This window comes from Elephas maximus, chromosome 19 (assembly GCF_024166365.1).
Source record: "Elephas maximus indicus isolate mEleMax1 chromosome 19, mEleMax1 primary haplotype, whole genome shotgun sequence".
Taxonomy (NCBI): Eukaryota; Metazoa; Chordata; class Mammalia; order Proboscidea; family Elephantidae; genus Elephas; species Elephas maximus.
In genome coordinates, this window is record NC_064837.1 from 77,196,885 (window position 1) to 77,215,294 (window position 18,410).

Sequence of the window (18,410 nt, forward strand, 5' to 3'; positions counted from 1 at the left end):
CGTCCTCTGTCAGTTTCTGATTCCATTCGGTGCTTGGCTGAGTTCTCTGTTTCTTCCATTTGGGACGTCATGTTCCAGGAATGACGTTTGTCCCTGATTTACTTGGTTTTTTGGGTCTTTGCTGTGGAGGGATGGCGTGATGCTTCCGTCTATGGTGCCATGTTGGCCGGAAGTCTACAATTTTTTTGTTTGTTTGCTTGTGGTTTTTTTTTTTTTTTTTTACAATTTTTTAAAATGCTTTATGATTCATTTCTTCAACTGGATTGATCACTATCCTGCAGGATAGGTGTGAGAGAAGTGATTTCAAAACTTTTACCATCACAGGCTTCTACCAATTAAAAACTTAAAAAAAAATTAAAACCAAAATTTTAAGGTACATTTTATAATCACTTGAAAAGTAGTAAATAGTAAAATTTTGTCTTCAAAATTCTCCTTTCATGTATGAACAGTAAAAAATCTAAAAGAACAAAGCTAGGAAGTGAGCTCAAAGTTGGCATTTTAACATGGACCACGTGGTGTATGACGTTCTTTATCATTTTTCCCATTGATAAAACAGAAAAAGTAAAGTTACCCTTAAGAGTCCTGGGGAATATCATTTTTGGATCAGACGAAAATTCCTTTGCATGGTCAAAGGGTATATGGGGCACACGCAGTATTTCGCAATGGTGGATTGGGACGGCCATTCTCATAGGCAGAAAAGAGAAGCAAATGGGTAAGTGAGAATAAGTAGAGAAAGGAAGTGTTCCTAAGAGCCCAGGGCAGAAGGCAGGATTCGAGAATTGTGTGTGCTGGTCTTGATTTTGAAACTAACCCATCATGTGATTACAGGCTAACCTCAATTTCTCTAAACTGAAAAATTAGATGAGATTATAATACTTGGCATATAATTGGTAAGAGAAGTTTTTTTCCATCATTCCCCAAAAGTACAAAGGACAATGGCAACAAAACTGTTCTAACGGAAAATATGAAAGGCTGTGATTAATGAGTTTTTCATTCTTTTTAGCAGAAGGTTTCTAAGATCACACCCACTCAAAGAAGTGGTACATAAACTGTTAAAGGGCTGAGTGTGAATGGTCTTCAGTTGAGCGTCACGGGGTCGTGGGATCTCAGGAGGGGACCTACCCAAGAGACAGTGTCACATAGGGACTGGTCTATCATAAGGAAGGCCTCCTGAGGAAGTGATGTCTGAACTGAGACCCAAGGCTGAGTAGGATTAGGCAGGCGAGGGACAGCGTGTGTGTGTGTGATATTCTAGCAGAGGGAAGAGTCCACACAAAGCCAGAGAGAACTGAGAGCAGTGGGGTCAGGGCTGGGTGGTAGGATGGTGGCGGGCAGGGTGAGGATGTGGCTGGGAGATAAGCAGGGCTCAGATCGTGCTGGCCTTTCAGGCCTTGGGAAGAATTTGAACTGTATCATGGGAGCAATGTGGCAAGGGACTGAGGCCTGCCAGTCTACCTGAGTGAACATGGAAGTGGATCCCTCCTCAGTTAAGCCTTCAGATGAGTCCACAGCCCTGACCAATGGCTTGACTACAACATCATGAGAGACCTAAGGTGTGGCTGGGACAGCCATTAAATCATTGAAAGTTGGGAGAGACAAGATCAAATTTACACTTTAGAAACAGCACTCTGCTGTAGAGCTGGAGGAGAGGTTGATGGGGAACAGCCGTGGAGTCAGGAGTCTGGTTAGGAGGCCACAGCAGAAACCTGTTAGAGAGGAGGCTGGCCTAAACTAGGTTGTTATCAGTGTACATGGGAAGAGGAAAAGGAGATGATTCACATCTTATTTAGAAATGAGAAATTCTTGCTGATAAGTTGCATGTGGACTATGAGGGATAAGACAAGGACAAGACCAGGATTTTGGTTTGGGCAATTGGGTAGACATAGTAGCCTCCATGGTTTGGTTACTCTATCAGTTATTTTTTGCAGTGTAATAAATTACCTCAGAATTTAGCAGGTTAAAACAACATAACATTTATTATCTCACTGTTGCTGGGCACAGCATAGCTGGATGTCTCTGGCTCAAGGTCTCTCATGAGGCTGTAGTCAAGCTGTTGGTCAGGGCTGTGGTCTCATCTGAAGGCTTAACTGGAAAGGGATCCGCTTCCATGCTTACTCAGGTAGTTGTTATCAGGCCTCAGTCCCTCACCACAAGGGCTTGTCCACAGGGCAGCTTGATCCCCTCGAGGTGAGCCATCTGAGAGGTAAAAGAGCACCAAGACAGAGGCCCATGGTCTTTTTTTGTAACCTGTTCTCAGAAGTGACAGCCCATTGCTTGTGCCATATTCTATTTGTTAGAAGAGTCAGCAAGTCCAGCCTACTCTCCAGGGGTGGGGATTTACACAAGGGTGTGAATGCCAGGATGCGGGGATCACTGGGGTCATTTAGGGGCTGCCCACTAGTTAGGAACTATGCTTTGAGGAAAAGGAATTGCCTTTACTTAGGTTGTCCATTAGTAAAGGTTTTAGAAGGTACTATTGCAAAATGGTGCAAAATTCTAAAGAGAAATAATTATGAAAATGCAAATCAGTTTTTAAGTGTCTCATTGTTACCGTTACTAAACAAAAAAAACCAAACCCATTGCTGTTGAGTCAATTCAGACCATAGTGACTCTATGGGACAGAGCAGAACTGCCCCTATATGGTTTCCAAGGAGCGGCTCGTGGATTTGAACTGCCAACTTTTTAGTAGCTGAACTTTAAACCACTGCGCCACCAGGGCTCCATTGCTGTTACTAAGAAGCACTAATTAATATCTGATGACAAAATAAAAATCTACCTCTCAGACCCTTTGTAGTTTTTATCCATTTTTTCCAGTCCTTTTTTTTTTTTTGCTATACTGTTTGCTGGTTTTATTTTTCATACTCCGCAGCATAAAATATCAAAACACATGGTGTCCCATCTATTAAGTTTTCTAGGTATAATGCAATAAACCATAAACAGTTTCTCTCTAGAGAGAGCCCTGATACCAAGGGGTGCGACTGCCACTGGCAAGCTGACTAGAAATTAAAAAAAAAAAAAAATTAAAAAACCCTTTGTATGAAATCCAATTCTGGGGAAATGAAGCACAACTGCTTCAAACTATGGTTTACATTTTCTCCATGAGAAGAGCATGGAAACATTCCAAGGGACTATATCTTTTCTAGTGCAGTGGTAACTTCTGTGGACATGAGTAACCCAGATGATGAGTCTGTGTGGTGGAGGACAGAGAGAAGCACAAGCTAGCAGAGTGGGCTGGGGTAGTTGCCAAAGAATGGAACTTGAAATTACACTTCTTGGCCCATTCTCAGCTCTCCTGGGCACTCCAGTGTTTCTCCTGAGGTTGACTGAGGACAGAATAGGACATTGTGGACGTGCTGGCCCCCACCAGGATGAGCAGACTGTAATCCCAGAACCCACTCTAACCAACCAATTGGTGGGAGCCAGTCCCAAGAAGAGGTCTCAGAGTGTGCTGTATTGTGCCGAGAATATGCCATGGGTATTCTTTTGAACTGTAAAAGTTAAAAAAAAAAAAAGTATTTGTGGTGTTTTTTTTTTTAAAATAATGTTTTGTTGTGTTTTCAGTGAAGGTTTACACAGCACTTTAGGTTTCCATGCAACAATTTCTATACAAGTTGTTCAGTGACATTGGTTACATTCTTCAGAATGCATGAACATTCTCATTATCTCCGTTCTGCTTGTTCCATTTCCAGTAATCTAGTTTCCCTGCCCCTTTGCATTCTCATCTTTATTTTCAAGTAATTGTTGACTGGTCTCATATAGGTGATTTTTTAGAGGACAGAGTATTTATGGGTGATATTAATTTTCTTTTGAGCTGATTAGCTATTTAGCTACAAGGTGACCTTAGGGGCTAGTTTTGGTTCAAGTTTTGAAGAATATGTCAGGGCAATAATCTCTGAAGTCCTCCAGCCTCTACCAGTCCAGAAGGTCTGATTTTTTTTTGTTGTTGTTTTGTTTTAGGAATTTGAGGTTCTGTTCCACATTTTTCTCCCATTCTATCAGAGTCCATCTATTGTGGCCCTGATTAAATTGGTCGGTAGTGACAGCTGGTCCCAGAGTAGATGAGGCTATGTTTCGTGTAGACTAGTTTCTTCTCTGAGTCTTTGATTTCCTTACTTCTCTTTTGCTCCAGATGAGTAAAGACCACTAGTTATATACTAAATTATTACTCACAAGCTTTTAAGACCCCAGGCACCACTTACCAAACTAGGATGTAGAACATAACTTTCTGAGCTATATTATGCCGACTGAATGAGATGTCCCATGAGACTATGGTCCTAATCCTTCAAACTGAGAAATCCAGTCTGCCAGGTGTTTGGTTATGTCTATGAAATACCTGTAACTGTGCCCCCTATGTGCTTTACCGTATATATGAATATATGTGTGTAAGTCACATGGATGCAATATATATATCCATATGTACACACATATACATAACTTATACACATATATGCCTCAATACTTATATATATATACCCATATATATATATATAGTTGGTTGTTTTTACTGTTGTTTCAGAATTATTATGCCATAGCAGTTACCAACAGGTCCTTTTTATGTGTGTACATCTTAGTGACATCATTTACCTTCATCAAGCTGTGAACACTTCACCCTCATTTGGTGTTACCTTCTCATCACCAAAAATAACAAGTGTCTACTGTCTAGAGAGTGACTCCCCCTCTCTCCACCCCCTTCCTGGTAACTACCAGTGAACATTAGTTTCTGTATATTTACTTGTTCATGTCATTTCATAAAAGTGAGAACATAAATATATATATATTTTTTGTGATTGATTTATTTTACTGAAGATAATGTCCTCCAGGTTCATTCATGTTCTGAGATGTTTTGGGAACTCATTTCTCTTTGTCCTGACTAGTATTCCATTGTATGTATGCACCACATTTTACTTATCCATTGATGGGCACTTAGGTTGTTTCCATTTTTTGTTATTGTGAATAATGCTGCGATAACATAGGTCTGTGTTTCTGTGGTCTTAATAGTTAAGCTGTATAATGGCTGTATAATATTATATTAAGCGAAGATGTGATGGTTAATTTTATGTGCAACTTGGCTAGGCCATTGTTTCCATTTATTGGCCAAACATTAGTCTAGTTGCTTTTCCATAATGTTACCTAATCAATCCATCAGTTGAAAAGGGTGTTTCACTAGGGTGTGTACTGCCTCCATACCATAAATAGATACTTTGGCAGAATTTTACTCTGTACTCTTCCTGTCACCTGACTTACAGATCTTGGGATGCAACCCTGCAGGAGTCTCCAGCCTGTCTCCTCATATACAGATTTTTGACTTGCTAGCTCCCCACAATCCCATGAGCCAATTCCTCAAAGGAAGTCTCTCTGTATATCTATATCTATATCTATATCTATATCTATATCTATATCTATATCTATATCTATATATCTATATCTATATCTATATCTATATCTATATCTATATCTATATCATCTATATCTATATCTATCTACAGATATATACTGTTCTCTGTTTCTCTAGAGAGCCCTGACTAAAACAGGAGATAATATAATTAACCATTCTCCTTTGTGAAACATTTGGGTTGTTTTCACAATTTTCCTTATATGCAATGAAACACTTTTTTGTTTGTTTGTTTCTCCTCAAGTATTTCCTTAGAATAGATTCTCGGGAGTCAGAGTACTGACATAAAGGGAGTCAAGGAGGACTGGACTGGGAGCTGAGGACCAAGAGGTGAGGACGGATGGAGACAGTGTCCAGGGGCAAGATTGATACCCACAGCTACTGGGCAGCAGTCCAGTCACATCAGTGTGCAAGGCCTAGGACAAAGAGGAACCCAAGGACAAGGCTAAAGACGGAAGGGAGACAAGAAACAGCGTATTTGGAATGGAAGGTACCAAGCCCTTGGCTGTGGTCACAGGCTTGGGTAGATGTGAGTTTTAAAGAGCTCTAGGCCATCTATGGAAACCCTGGTGGCACAGTGGTTAAGAGTTCGGCTGCTAACCAAAAGGTTGCAGTTCAAATCCACCAGTTGCTCTTCGGAAACCCTATGGGGCGGTTCTACTCTGTCCTCTAGAGTCACTATTAGCTGGAATTGACTTGACAGCAACTGGCTTGGTTTTTTGTTTTGGTAGGCCATCTGTCCTACAGGGTCACTATGAGTTGGAACCGCATCGGGTTTGGTTTTTGATTTTTAGGCCATCCCAGATTCTGCTCTATAACTTTTGCAGATGGCACTATGATACTATGTCCAGTGAATGAGTGAATTATTTTTTTTATCATAACCAGGTTAGCATTGGATGTTACTGTGTTTTTCTATTGTGATAAAAATATATGTAACACATTTAGCAGTTCAACAGTTTTTACATGTACAATTCAGAGGCATTGATTAATCATATTGTGTAACCATCACGCATGTCTGTTGCCAAACTTTCCATCACTATTAACAGACACTCAATGCTTCCTAAACAATGACCCTCCCCACCCCTATCTCCTGCTCCTGGTAATCACTAATATATTTTGGTCTCTATATATTTGCCTATTCTAGATATTTCATGTAAGTGGGATCGCATAGTATTTGTCCTTTGACTGATTTACTTCACTCACTTTCAGGTTTCATCCATACTGTAGCATGTATCAGGACTTCATTTTTCTTTATGGCTGAGTAATATTACATGGTATGTGGAAACATTTTGTTTATTCATTCGTCTGTGATGGACCTTTAGTTTTTTTCTACCTTTTGGCTATTATGAATAGTGCTGCAATGAACACTGGCTTACATTTATCTGTTTGAGTCGCTGCTTTCAAATCTCTTACGTATATGCCTAGAAGTAGAAGCTCTGGTGCTGCAATGGTTAAGCGCTCAGCTGCCACCGAAAGGCTCCCAAAAGAAGGTCAATTCAAACCCACTAGTGGCTTTGCTGGAAAAATGACCTATTGATCTGTTCCTGTGAAGCTTACAGCCTAGGAAACCCTATGGGGCAGTTCTGTTTGGTCATATGGGGTCACTGTGAATCAGAATTGATTCCATAGCACACAACAACAACAACAACAACGGTAGTTCCATGTTTAACTTTTTGAGGGACCACTTGTTTTTCATAGTGGCTACACCATTTTACAATCCCACCACCAATGGATGAGGGTTCGTTTCTCCCTATTCTCACCAAGACGTCACTGTTTTTAAAGTGCTAATTGCTGAGATATAAACTGGTACGTAAAGGTTGCTTTAATTGGTTTTATTAGTTCTCAAAGCCTAGCAGTGCCCGGCACACCCTGCCCGGCACACTGGTTTATTAAATAATTATTAGGGAGAAGAAATATACTTCTTATGTTTGCACAGCATTTGCCTTTACTCATGTAAATTTCTTTTTAAATACTCCTTTTCCATTTATTTAAAATAATTTAAAGAAAATGAATTTAAAAATAATTTTTAAAAAATGAGTTTGACATGGAGGAATCTGGAGGGCATTGTGCTGAGTGAAACTGGTCAGTTGCAAAAGGATAAATGTTGCACGAGACCAACTATTATAAGAACTCAAGAAATAGTTTAAACAGAGAAGAAAATATTCTTTGATGGTTACGAGAGGGGGGAGGGAGGGAGGGAAGGAGAGAAGTATTCACTAATTACATAGTAGCCAACAACTATTTTAGGTAAAGGGAAAGAAAACACACAATACAGAAGTCAGCACACCTGGACTAAACCAAAAGCAAAGAAGTTTCCTGAATCAACTGAATGCTTCAAAGGCCAGCGTAGGAGGGACAGGGGTTTGGGGACCATGGTCACCGGGGACATCTATGTCCATTGGCATATAAAATCTATTAAGAAAACATTCTGCATCCCCTTTGCAGAGTGGCGTCTGGGGCCTTAAACGCTAACAAGCAGCCATCTAAGATGCATCAATTGGTCTCAACCCACCTAGAGCAAAGGAGAATGAAGAACACTAAAGACACAAGGTAATTATGAGCCCAAGAGACAGAAAGGGCCACATAAACCAGAGACTACATCAGCCTGAGACCAGAAGAACTAGATGGTGCCCAGCTACAACCAATGACTGCCCTGACACGGAACACAACAGAGAACCCTGAGGAAGCAGGAGAGCAGAGGGATGCAGACCTCAAATTCTCATAAAAAGACCAGACTGAATGGTCTGACTGAGACTAGAAGGACCCCGGAGGTCATGGTCCCCAGACCTTCTGTTAGCCCAGGACAGGAACCATTCCCAAAGCCAACTCTTCAGACAGGGATTGGACTGGACTGGACTATAGGATAGAAAATGATACCGGTGAGGAGTGAGCTTCTTGGATCAAGGAGACACAGGAGAGTATGTGGGCAGCTCCTTTCTGGAGGGGAGATGAGAAGCCAGAGGGGGTCAGAAGCTGACTGAATGGACACGAAAATAGAGGGTGGAGAGAAGGAGTGTGCTGTCTCATTAGGGGGAGAACAACTAGGAGTATGTAGCAAGGTGTATATAAATTTTTGTATGAGAGACAGACTTGATTTGTAAACTTTCACTTAAAGCACAATAAAAATTTTTTAAAAAATGAGTTTGAATGAAAGAAGCTTGTGTCTTAAAACAGAGTTTAAGAAGTCCTCCTGCCCTTGCCAAGTGCAGATCAAAAGGGCCCTTAGAAGGGTGGTGATGTCCTTGGAGCTGAGTGCCCTGCATCCTGAGCTCAGGGAGAGGCTGTGACATCAGAAACGATTTAAGCAAATTCATCCAAGATCCATAAAACTGGAAGTCTGGGCCCAGAAAGAAGTCGTAACAATTATAACAACAAAAACCTTACACATATACATTATTTTAAATTTCAGTTACGTAGTTGTGAAAGGATAGTGGTAGTAATAGCGTCAGAACCTGTCTAACATTAGGGGAGATAATGACCAGGATCAGCCCAAGGCTGATTCCCATGACCTAGATAGAGGTCAGACATACCTTCACTCTCCAACCGTTTTACCAATTCTGACACCAGCTGTCCCTCCCATGGCACTCTCTCCTTCTTTGCTGAGTTTGATAATCTTTTGCAATGGCCACACAGAACTCACAGATCATACAGTTAAGTGGTTTATTAAGGAACAGGGTACAACTCAGGATCACATCAACAGGCTACAGCTCAGGATCAGGATCAGGAGGCATGTAGGCAGAGTCTCCCTTCTTCAGTGCAGGGCAGCTCTCTCAGCTTCTCTTGGCCATGCAGGCCTCCTCTCAGCCTCCAGAGGACAGGCTCCTCTGGACCCCCTGAGGACAGGCTGCTCTTGACCCTGCCATCTGACACTGCCAGCTCTGCCACTGGGTCCCTTCTGGGCCTGTCGCCATCTTCAGTGTTACAGCCCTTGACCCATGTTACAGCTCTTTTAGGAGGTTCCTTCCCTCTTTTCTCTCTTGCTTTTTCTCCTTTCTGCTTCTTCCTGCTTCCTGTCTGACTGCTTCCTTCTGTCTCAAAAACCCCTCTGGGGTTGGCTGTTTATATACACATTACCTCTGCTGTTGAGTCCATTCTGACTCATAGCGACCCTACAGGACCGAGTAGAATTGCCCAGTAGGGTTTTCAAGAAGCGCCTGGTGGATTCGAACTGCTGACCTTTTGGTTTGCAGCCGTAGTTCTCAACCATTACACCACTAGGGTTTCCTTTATATACACAGCTCCTTGTCAATTTCAAGGCCCCTCTCAGCTGGGGCCACAAGCTGACCAATCCCCACTTGGGAGGCCACCGACACTTCATTTGCATAGTCTATTGACCAATCCCTGTGAGGTGCATACCAATCATGGGGCAGGCTGCAGCCCAGGACCAGACAAAAAGTGTCAAACTGCAGGTTGTTTACAGCTAACCCGGGAAATGTCAATCAACCTGGACAAAATTAACAAACCCTCTGGGGTAGAAAAAAAGGACACAGTTAACTCCTCAGGTTTTAGGGGAAAAATCTCTCAAACTGTTTTTCCAAAGAACCAAGACAAAAGGCTACATAAAGGAACTTGTTTCACCACAGTAGCTCTTAATTATTTGAAGGATTAGAAAATGATGAAATTACTTCATTAGGAACAATTTAACTGGAGTAATTGGGTATTGTCACGACTTTAACACAGGACTTCCTAAGCTGTTACTTGAAATCCCGTAAAAGACTGACCTCCATATTTTTGTCTTCCTCCTTCCAACCTCTCAGCGCATCTTCCATGCTGTAAAATGCAAACTGGTCATTTCACTGTCCTGCTTAAAGTCCTATGGCTCTCTATCACCTAACGAGGAAATCTAAATTCCTAAGCATTTTAACTTTAAGAAAACAAAAGCCTTAAGATGACAAATGGTGCTCTTTTTGCTTTCCAAAAATCTAGATCTGCAATATCCAACGAAAAGCCACTAGCAATGAGCCACTGGTGACTACTGAATATTTGAAAGAGAGCTAGTAGAAATGGAGATGTGCTGTAAGTTGAAAGCACACATGGGATATGGAAGATTTAGTAAGAAAAACAATATATCTCATTAAAAATTGTTTGTATTAATTACATGATTAAATTATACTATTTTGCATATATAGTTAACATTTAGTTTTCTTCATGAAGTAAACATCCTCCAAACTGGGCTGATAAACAGCATCACAATAAATAGAGAAGAAATTGAAGTTGTCATTGATTTCATCCTACACCTTCTCCCTTATCTACTATCTCATTATCTAACATTTTGCATTTGACAATAATAAAAAGTGTACTATCTACTATTTTGCTCATTAATGATGCCCATCTGGCAGCAGTGAATGCCAAGGTGTGAGGCAAGAGTAACTCTGGATGGTTTGATGTGTCTACTTAGCTGGGCCATGATTCTCAAGTGGTTTGGCTGTTTATGTAATGATGTAATTTTGCAGTTATGTAATGATGTAGTCATCCTCCATTTTATGATCTGATGTGATCATCCTCCATTTTTGAATAACACTGATTTCACATAATGACTTGATATTTGGAACCAAACCATGTCAAAAGGTGAAGAGAGGTTGTACTTGGATCAACAACCAACGTCCATGGAAGCAGCCACCAAGAAATTAAACAATGTGTTACATTGGATATATCTGCTGTAAAAGGTCTCTTAAAGATTTCAGAGGCAAAGATGTCACTTTGATGACTAAAGTGTGCCAGACCCAAGCAACGATTTTTTTTTTGTGATCTTTTTTTTTGTGTGTGTGCTTTAAGTGAAAGTTTACAATTCAAGTCAGTTTCTCATACAAAAATCTATACACACATTTTATGTGACCCTAGTTGCTCTCCCTACAAGGTGACAAAACACTCCTTTCCCCCACCCTGTATTTCCCATGTCCATTCAACTAGCTCCTGTCTACCTCTGCCTTCTCATCTCACCTCCAGACAGGAGCTGCCCACATAGTCTCATGTGTCTACTTGAGCTAAGAAGCACACTCCTCACCAGTATTATTTTATGTCTTATAGCCCAGTCTAATTTTTGTCTGAAGAGTTGGCTTCAAGAATAGTTTTAATTTCGGGCTAACAGAGTCTGGGGATCATGACCTCTGGGGTCCCTACAGTCTCAGTCAGACCATTCAGTTTGGTCTTTTTACTAGAATTTGAAGTCTGTATCCCACCTTTCTCCTGCTCCATCAGGGATTCTCTGTTGTGTTTCCTTTCAGGGCCGTTATTGGTGGTAGCCAGGTACCATCTAGTTCTTCCAGTCTCTGGCTGATGGCATCTCTGGTTTACGTGGCCCTTTCTGTCTCTTAGGCTCTTTGTGTCTTTGGTGTTCTTCATTCTCCTTTGCTCTAGGTGGGTTAAGACCAACTGATGCATCTTAGACAGCTGCTTGCTAGCTTTTAAGACCTCAGATGCCACTCTCCAAAGTGGGATGCAGAACGTTTTCCTAATACACTTTGTTATGCCAATTGACCTAGATGTTCCCTGAAACCATGGTCCCCAGACCCCCGCCCTGCTACTTTAAGTTTTTGGTTGTATTCAGGAAATTGCTTTTGGAATAGTCCATTTGTGCTGACTTCCCCTGTATTGTGTGTCGTCCTTCCCTTCACCTAAAATAATTGTTGTCTACTATCTAGTGAATACCCCCTCCTTCCTCCTCCCCCTTGAAACCATCAAAGAACATTTTCTTCTGTGTTTAAACCTTTTTTTGAGTTCTTATAATAGTGGTTTCATACGATATTTGTCCTTTTGCCACTGACTAATTTCACTCAGCATAATGCCTTCCAGATTCCTCCATGTTATGAGATGTTTCACGGATTCATCATTGTTCTTTATCATTGCATAGTATTCCATTGTGTGACTATACCATAATTTATCCATTCATCCGTTGACAGGCACCTTGGTTGTTTCCAAGCCATGATCTTTTTAATCATCATATGCATGGGAAAGCTGGACCATGAAAAAGGAAGACAGAAGAATGCTTTAAATTGTTGTTTTAGCAAGGAATATTAAATATACTGTGGACTGCCAGAATGTACAAATCAGTCTTAGAAGAAATACAACCAGAACGTTCCTTAGAAGCGAGGATGGCGAGACTTTGACTCTCTTAATTTTGGCATGTCATGAGGAAAGAATAACCACTAGAACACTAGAAAAGGGCATCAGGTTTGGTAAAGTAGAAGGTCAGCAAAAATGAGGGAAACACTCAGTGAGATGGATTGACACAACAGCAAAAACAATAGACTCAAACTTACCAACAATCAGGAAGATGGTTCATATATGATGAGGTCACCATGAGTCAGAGCCAACTTGACAGCAACTAGCAATGACCTAGTCAATACATTATTAAAGTTAATTTCATCTGTTTATTTTTAAAATGTGGCTACTAGCAATTTAAAATTACCTATGTGGCACATATTATATTTCTATTGGACAGCGTTGATCTGGCTGGTTCCCATTAATATTCTGTAGCATTCCACTGAGGTAACACACTCAATTACAGAATGCCTTCCCATTCTGCAGGAGCCCTGGTGGCACTGTGGTTAAAAGGCTCAGCTGCTAATAGTAAGGGCGGTGGTTCAAACACACCAGCCGCTCTGAGGGAGAAAGATGTGGCAGTCTATTTCTGTAAAGATTTACAGCCTTGGAAACCCTATGGGGCAGTTCTGCTCTGTCCTATACGGTTTCTGTGATTCACAATCAACTGGACAGCAGTGGGTTCCCCATTCAAAGTGTGAGAATTAACCCACTTCTCCCTTGCTGGAAAGATAGCTTTGTTTTACTGTATCTCAAGGACCTGATAGCCTGCTGGGGGAAAGTAAGAAATTGCATACGGGGCTGACGCTAACTTGTCCCTCTCTCGAGTTCTGCCTCCTGACCTCTCCAACCTGCCCCTCTCTCGTGCTCACTGCCCTTCACCCAGCACTCTGTGAATGAGGCCTCCTCCCTGCTTCCAGTCTAGCCTAACACTCTCTTGCAGTAGAGACGGCTCTCTAAGCAGGGGCTCTTCATCTGAAGCCTGTGGACCACCAAGGGAATCATGGACAGAATTTCGGTGGCTGTTAACGTGGATGGCAAAACAAAAAACAAACTTCTAGCAGTACCTGTATTTCCATGTGCCATTCTAGCTGTTGCAGGTATCTTAAAATAGCATTTACACATATCACTGTGTGGACGTTCATTAGACCTTCCAGTACACCATGTAATGTGTTAATAAAAAAGCACGTGTTACTGTATCACAAATTTGTTCTTAATATTTTAATAACTGTACTTCAGTATAGTGGGGTTACTTTGCAAGTCTGTGCTTTTTCTACTCATTTGAAAGCATTTTTGTGAGAAGGGGGTCCTTACACCAAGCAAGCAAAGCTTGGAAGGCGCCTCCTGCCTCCACTTTATTCAGGATGCAGCCAGTGATCTTCAGCATGGCATAGGGGACCCTACTTACTCCTCAGCAACTTGTCCATACATTGTCCCATATTTACTGATACACTTGGCCTTCTTTTTTCTTCTAAACGCTGTTTCCTTTCTTGTAATTCCTTTTCCCAATTTGTTAACGTGGAAAATTCCTACTCTGCTTAAGTGCCCCCTTCTCTGCCCCATCTCTCTCCACTGACCTCAGGTGGATTCGAGATGTCATAATAATTTGTCATGCTGCTCAAACGGCAAGCCTTTTCATTGTACACATTGTACCACGTCACACTTCCAAGCTCCTTCGGGGGTGACAAGGGTTAACACGGTCTTTATCATCTTTATTGCCCACTATCCATTACACTGTTTCCCTAAGTGTAGTATGTAGGAAATCTTTTAAGTAATAAATGAACATTTTAAATACTATTATACAAGTATTAATAGGAATAGTGATTTTTCATTTATGGTAGTATTTGAAATTTCTTTTAAAATAAATTTTAAGTTAAAAAAAAGCAAACAATAGGACCTATTGACAGAGACATGACAATCTTATGGAGGCCCCAGCTCTGCGTGGTTAGGCCGTGGCCCCACAGGCCAGGGCTTGGGGAGGACTTCATGTGAGCAACATCTCCCAAGTTCCCCAAGATGAGTGCTGCAGGACGGCAGGGGTCTTTATTTTGCTCAGGTGTACATCTCAAGTGCCTACAATAGTGCTTCACATGTAGCAGGCATGCAATAAATATGTTGAAATTGAATTTGTAAAATTCTGAGGAAAAATAATTTTGAACCTAAAATTTGACTACCAAATGTCAGGACAACGTAAAGACTGGGATATAACAAGCACTCATGTTGTACCAACTTCCAGGCTTTCTGAAAGAATAACTGAGAACGTTCATCAGAAAAATATAAAAAGAATTCAAGAAGGAGAACGTGATCAGTTAAAACAGCTCTCCCACTGCCCACCCCTCCCAAAACAATAGAAGTGAACCAAGAAAAACATGTTGAAGCATAACGGAGTGATTAAAAAAGAGTTCTTAAAAAGGCAGAAGCATAATATATAAAAAAGTTGAATAAATCTGGAACTAAAATTTCAACAAAATGTTGAAGGGAAGGGCAGATAAATATGTGCTAAAGGAGGATATATATGCAAATTAACTCATCATTGAGAGAAAAATAGGAGCTTCAATACATTTGATAAAAATGTAAAAGTAAAAAATCTTAAGCTAGCAACTACATGATTAAAAATGTGATAATTAAATTGCCAACGACTGAGGAAAATAAATGAAAACAAAAATATGTTAGTGGATGTGATAGGCTGATAATGGCTCCCAAAAATTATATCCATGTCCTAATCCCTGAAATCTGTGTTACCTTATATGGTAAAGTTACTTTACAGGGTAAAGATGTGATTAAGGATTCTGAGATGAGGAGATTATCCTGGATTATCCATGCTGGCCCTAAACACCACTGCAAGTGTCCTTATAAAAGAGAAGCAGAGAGGGATTACATGCAGTGGAGAAGGCAATATGACCATGAAGGCAGAGACTGGAGTGATGCGGCCATGAGCCAAAGAATGCTGGCAGCCACCAGAAGCCAGAAGAGGCAAGGGATGGATTCTCCTTTCTAGGCAGCGTGGGTCTGCTGACACCTTGGTTTTGGCTCAGTGAAATGGATTTTGGACTTCTGGCCTCCACAAATGTGGAGAGAATCAATTTCTGTATTTTAAGCCACCAAGTTTAAGTACCACCAAGTGACAATTTGTTAAAGCAGCCACAGAAAACCAAAGCAGCAAAATAATACAGGAGACTAAACTTCCACAGTACATGACACTCAGATTAAAAAACGCTCAGAAAACATCTTTTATAGGGTCATTGCTAAAACAATATGATGCAGAAAAGTTGAAAATTAAGGGATAGAAAAAGATGTATTAAGAGAGAGAAAAAAAGAAACACAATTTTATTACTAGACAAAATGGAATTCAGACGAAAAGTGTTCAAACTTGTCTTTTGGTTCTCTAGAGAAGCAAACCCAGCAAGGTGTATAAATATATGTAGAGAGATTTATATCAAGGAAACAGCTCATGCAATTGTAGGGGTTGGAAAGTCCCAAGTCCTTGGATCAGGATAGAGTCCCTTCCCAATTCACAGAACCGTAGAAGCTGGTGAACCCAAGATCAGCAGGTCATAGAGCAGGGTTCCTGCTCACAGGCTGTGAAGGTCGAGGAATCCCCAAGGTCGGCAGGCAACACTGCAAGGTGTCTCCTGATTCATGTGGCTGCAGGGGCTGGTGAACTCAAGATGGGCAGTTCGGTGAGCAGGACTCTTGCTCGCAGGCCGTGAAGATTGACGGACCCCTAGATGGACAGGTAAGCTGACAGCTCAAATCCCAGGAACTGGAGGTCAGACAAGAGACAGCTGCTTAGGCACCTAATGCGTCAAGAGTCATACAAAGCAGATGACTCAAAATGTGGTCTGCATTCTGGTGCCACATGTGCAGCAAGTACGGAATTCGAGAGTGAGCATTTAGAGACAAACTCACGGCGAACTGAAACTGCAAACATTTTTATTGTGTTTTACAAAATTACCAGTTTGTAATGCACTGGAAAACAAAACACCAATCAAACTGGTCCTTCACCAGTTTTGAGAAGCATGGATATAAAGCAAAACCTATCAGAAATGCAAGGAAAAACAGACGAAACCATAATCATAGTAGATTTCTGTGTGCCTTTATTAGAAACGTACAGATCAAATAGATGAAAATCAGGATATAAAACAAACCAATCAACAACCTTGTTTTTAATAGGCAGCTGTGTACTCAACAAACAGCACATTTTCTTTTCAAATATCTATGGAAAATTTTAAAAAATTACTGTGTATTAGACCTCAGAAAAGCTCTAAAAATTGCAAGTATAAGTCATATAGGATACTTTCTCTTGCCACATGAAACTAATTAGAAATTAACATCAAAAGGATAGCCAAGAGCCCCCAGTCCCATGCCCCACATCACATGCAGAATAAAAACTTGAAAATAATAAATTAGAGAAAGAAATCAAAATGAAAATTATAGAATATATGCAAACAAATTAATAATGAAAGCACTACTTTAAAGCCTATGGAATGTGATTCACGCAGCACTCAAAGGACATAACTTTAGTATATTTATTAGGATATGAGAAAGACTGAGGAAGCTAGTAAGAAAAAAAGATAAACTTTCAAAAGCTAGGTTATTTAACTTTACTAAGACAGACAGTACTCTGGCAAGTCTGATCAAGAAAAAAAGAGAAATAAAAGGAACAAGTGACAAGACTAGTTGTGTGCCGTGGATTTCTACATTTGCAGCCCTATAGGACAGAAAACTGCCCCATAGGGTTTCCCAGGCTGAAATCTTTACAGGAGCAGATTGCCAGGTTGTTTCTCCCACGGAGTGGCTAGTGGTTTCAAACCGCCAACCTTTCGGTTAGCAGCTGAACACTTAACCATGGTGCCACCAGAGCTCCTGTACAGAGGGAGAGGGGGAGGGGGAGGGGCTGGGGGAGGGGAAGAGGGAGAGATCCAGAGTGTGCGTGTCAGGTCAGGCCCTGGGAGGCACAAATGGTTAAGTACTTGACTACTAACAAAAAGGCTGCCCCCTCGGAAGAAAGGCCAGGCGATCTGCTTCTGGAAATCCTATGGAGTGCAGTTCTACTTTGCAACACATGGGGTCAACATCCGTCAGAACTGAAACTGGTTTGGTTTTATATATATAATTATATATATATATAATCTAGTGGAGAAAGCCTAATAGAAAATGATGACACAATTAGCTCTTTATCTGGCAAAACATTAGATGCCTAACACACACACACTTGGGTAATACATGAAAAAATTGCTCATATCTCACAAGTAATCAGGGCATGCAAAGTAAAATAACTTTATCAGACCAGCAACAATTAGAAGTGAAAATATGCAATGCTGGTGAGTGTGTGGGGAAAACTGGCCCTTTTCATGCTCAGTTGGAGGGCACCTTGACCTGATCTACCTGATAAGATGGAAACATTTCACCTCTAGGGATCCACCCAGCTAGAAATACACACTGCACTACCACCTGCATTACAAAAGCCAGACACAATTTAAATGCTCATAACTGGAGAATGTTAAAAGCAATTCTCATAGATTTGTACAATGTGTCTGTAAACATACTAAGGCAGATGGATGTATTGATGTGGAAAAATACACCAGACGTGTTTTTAAAATAATTTTAAAATTAAAGGAAAAAAAAAAATCAAGTTTCAGAAGAATATAATCCCACCCCACGCCACACTGTTTTTCCTGCAGAGGAAAGGGCTTGAAGGACACATCCCTGTGTCAGCAGTAGTTACCTCTGAAGGGGAGTGAAATATGGGAGATGGTGTGGACAGAACGGGCTTAAGGAGGAGGTCCACTTTTTTAATTGTTCGCTTTGTATTTAAATGGTCAAAATACAAAAAGCACACCGCAGAGATACTGAGGGTTCAGTTCCAGACCACCGCAATAAAGTGAGTGTCACAATAAAGGGAGTCACAGGAAATTTTTGGTTCCCAGTGCATATAAAAGTTATGTTCATGCTATACTGCAGTCCATTAAGTATG